This window comes from Adiantum capillus-veneris, chromosome 28 (assembly GCF_014529385.1).
Source record: "Adiantum capillus-veneris isolate H3 chromosome 28, ASM1452938v2, whole genome shotgun sequence".
NCBI lineage: Eukaryota > Viridiplantae > Streptophyta > Polypodiopsida > Polypodiales > Pteridaceae > Adiantum > Adiantum capillus-veneris.
In genome coordinates, this window is record NC_140958.1 from 123,391,706 (window position 1) to 123,396,042 (window position 4,337).

Below are 4,337 nucleotides of genomic sequence, written 5' to 3' on the forward strand. Positions count from 1 at the left end.
ATGATGCATGCTTGTCAGTTGTTGCAGATTCACATGTGTGGTATTTCGACAGTGGTTCTACAAAGCACATAACCTCACATCGTGAATTGTACCTCTCTCGAGTTTGTCCCTCATGGGAATTCAGTCACTTGTGCCAACAACACCTCTTATCGAGTTCAGGGAGTTGGAAAGATTGTGCTCACTGCTGCTAATGGCAGCTCCTTCACACTTGTTGATGCACTTTATGTACCTGGGATCAAGAAGAATCTCTTGTCTGTATCCGCACTTGCTAGACTTGGACTTGTAGTCAAATTTGTGGATGACAAATGTCCAGTTCATGATCTCAGTTTTGGTGATGAAATTGTTGCATCTGGGATTTTGTGCCGTGGGCTGTATAAGCTCACTTTGTATGACAAGTGTGGACAAAATTTTACAAATGCTGTTGCAGATTCAAGGGCTATTTCAGATGCAAAACTTTGACATGCACGTTTTGGTCATCTGAATTTTTCCAGTTTGCTGCGTTTGCAGAAATCTGATATGGTTGCTTCTTTGCCGCCTCTTGAAGCACCTGTCAAACATGTTTGTGAGTGTTGCATTTTGGGTAAGATGCAGCGTTCTAAATTTCCAAAGGATGGTTTAGTTCGGGCCACATGCAGGTTGCAGCTTGTGCATAGTGATGTTTGTGGGTCCATGCAAACTCCGTCCTTGGGCAATTACTTGTACTTCGTGACTTTCATTGATGATTACTCCAGGCATGCATGGGTATTTCCGCTTAAAGCGAAGTCCGAAGTTTTTATGTGCTTCAAACAATTTCTGGCTATGGCTGAAAATGTCTCGAAATGTACTATGGACACCCTCCGTTCCGATCGAGGGGGGGAGTATATGTCTCATGAATTTAATGCATTTTTGGCTAGTCGTGGGATAAAACACCAATGTACAGTGCCTTATACACCTCAGCAAAATGGTGTTGTTGAGAGGAAAAACAGGTCACTGACGGAAATGGCACAATGTATGGTCAAAAGTCAAGCTTTGTCGAATTCTTTTTGGCTTGAGGCCACCATGTGTGCCACTTATGTACTCAACAGGTGTCATACGAAACCTTAGTCTATTACTCCATATGAAGCATGGCATGATAGAAAGCCTTCTATTGAGCACATGCATGTTTTTGGTTGTTTGGCATATGCTTTGGTGCCACAAGTGCAGCGCAGAAAATTGGATGATAAGGCTGTCAAATGTATTTTTGTTGGTTATAGTGCTGAAAGCAAAGGTTACAGGTTGTATCATCCACAAAAAAAATGTATTTTGGTTTCTCGGGATGTAGTGTTTGTGGAAGATTTTGTTCAACCCTTGTTGTCATGTACTAGAGACAATAATGTAAGCTCACAGGATATTTATGACACTTTCTTGCCTCTTTTCAGTGGTGGAAATACGAATGTAAGTTCCAATGAGGCAAATGTATAGCCTATGGGGGTTTCTGAAAATGTTTTAGATCAGCCTATTACTGATGTAGATGTACATGATGTACTTGATGAGGAAAGGGCTGAAAATGAGAAGGCTAGAGGTATGCCAAAATGGCTGGTGCACACTTTGCGTGACAGTAAATTGGATGCACCTTTGTCTAGTCGTACTCGTTCAGGCTCTCGCCATGCATCTTATGCATCAGATTGTTATGCTTTGGCTGTGTCTAGCTTACATGATGTTGAGGAGCCTCTGTCTTTTGATGAAGCATAGAATTCAGAAAATTGGATGGCTACCATGCAATCAGAATATGATGCACTTATAGAAAATGACACATGGACTTTATGTGATTTGCCTCCTGGCAAAAAGGCCATTGGTACAAAGTGGGTTTACAAGTTGAAACGCAAGCCGGATGGTGAGATTGATCGCCATAAGGCTCGACTTGTTGCAAAAGGTTTTGCACAGCAAAAAGGCATAGATTATGAAGAGACTTTTGCTCCCACTTGTCGTATGACTACTATATGTTTGCTATGTGCATTGGCAGCTCATTTTGGTTGGGATGTACATCAATTAGACATTATTACTGCTTTCTTGAATGGTGATATATTTGAGGAAGTTTATGTAACGCAGCCTCGCGGTTTTGTCAAAGCGTTGTGGTGACTTTTTCACAAGTGCAGGCACACTTTGCACAGAATCAGGAAAAGGAAACTCTCTCAGTCTCTACTTCTCCAAAGCAAGACACACATGATTTGCATGATGATGATTTGAATGACAATGATAAGCATGATGATTTGGATGATAATGATGAGCATGATGATTTGCATGATCAAGATGTGATTTCTCACAAGCATGATGATTTGCATGATCAAGACGTGATTTCTCACAAGCATAATGAGTTGCATGATCAAGATGTGATTTCTCACAAGAATAATGAGTTGCATGAAGATGATGTGATTGTTCACAATGATGATGTGTTAGTTGATACTTTCTCTAGTGAAGCTAACCTCATTGCAGATTCGATCAATCACGAAGAACCGTTCTTGGCTCTCGAGCCGAGGTCCACAGAACCCCCACAGGAAGATTCGATCAAACATGACACACCGATCTTGGCTCTCGAGCCTAGGTCCAAAGAACCCTTACATGAAATATTATGTGTTCGCATGATTAGTACGCATGCATTGTTCGAGTGTTTCATTCGTGATCGTTTCCTATATTTTTGTCAGCGTCTTTATGTGATTCCTTTTCCTAGGCATGACATATTGTACGTTGAGCACGTTTCACCCATGAATGAGCATGGATGTATGTGGATTTTTCATGAAAAGCTGAAAAGTTTGCATTCAAGGAAGTCACATTCCATGTCTCTTCCTTGGCATGACACAGTTGTAGAAAGAGCACATGAAAGTATGAGCACCAAGCATGGACATTTCCATTGTGAATTGCCACAGTTGATTGCTTTAGATCAGAAGAGAAAGATTCGATCTCATTGTTTGCGTGCGTGTGGTGAATGTTTTGGCACTCCGTCTCTTTGTTCATCTACATTGCATGCACAATCTTTTAGGAAGACAAAATTTTTTCTACTCACTTTACATGGAATGGGTATGTTCATGTTTTTGCGTTGGAACTGGTTTCAGGAATTTTCAGCATGGAGATTCTTGAAGGAGAAAGAAGCATAACTCTAGATGAAGTTGAAGCATCGAAGGAGCCTCAGAAGCCTTTGTGTTGCTTTCGGCACGGGCCAAAGAAGCAAGCGTTGCAAACCTTTATGAAGTTCAAGTACCGCACTACCCACACATCAGAGTGGGCCGGCGAAGAGTCCCTTCCAGGATTCCAAATGCTATTGGCGGTCTCCCTCGACGCCATACACTTCGGTACCAGTACCTCACTTTGAAAAGGAGGGGATGTCACGTGACACATCCAATCCCATGTGTCCATGGACAAGCTACAGCATGATCAGGGTTCAATTCAGTCAAGTCAGTCTACATTAGGAAGTGATATGGCACTTTTGTTAGTCTATTGGCAGACCGTGCATGTCCATACACTTAGATTAGATGCATATGCTCTGGTTTCACACAGCATGACCATCAGATTTTCATCAGATCCCATCAAGAGCATTTTTACAGTGCATAGACCTATTTTCCCTATTTTTGACATTTTTCACTTATTATTTTTAAGTGACTTTTGTTGGAAAGTAGGTAGGGCAATTTTGCTAAGTTTGTATACATAAAAACCTAGCGCTAGCACTTTCTGGCAGAAGAGGCAGCAGGAGCACTCACTCAACAGGCAACTTCTCAGCAGAACCCAAGATCCCTAGCGTTTTTGCTCCACAGAAACCACCTAGCGTTTTTGGACCAGATCAGCCATCATTTTTTCTCTTGCCGATCCCTGGCGACAGAAGACTCAACGGGAAGCGTAGCGTTTTGTATTTGCAGGACATCCGGCGACAACAGAATCATTTTCAGCCCTAGCATTTTTTATTTGCAGATCAGCCCTAGCGTTTTGCAGATTTATCGCGACAGAACATCAAGAACCATCAGTTTTTTCAGTTTTCAGGCCTTAGACACCGCAGATCAAGTCCCGAACCTCCCAGATCTCACCTTCCCGCAGCAGTCCCTCGCCGCACGGTCAGTTTCCGCAAGGTTTACAGTTTCAGCCCAGAAAACGCAGATTTCAGCATCTGCGTTTTCAGCGCGTTGTCGTCGCCATCGACATCGTCATCGACATAGAGTCAGAATTCAGCAGATAGAAGATTTGCAGATTTCAGCCCTTATCGTTTTTAGATTTTAGCCCGTCTCGTCGTCGTCGACATCGTCGGCAAGTCCAAGATTGTAGAGATTTGTGCAATCATAAGTAGACCGCTCTCGCCATAGAGAGTGGGCCCTTCGGAGGAGGGTTTGACAACA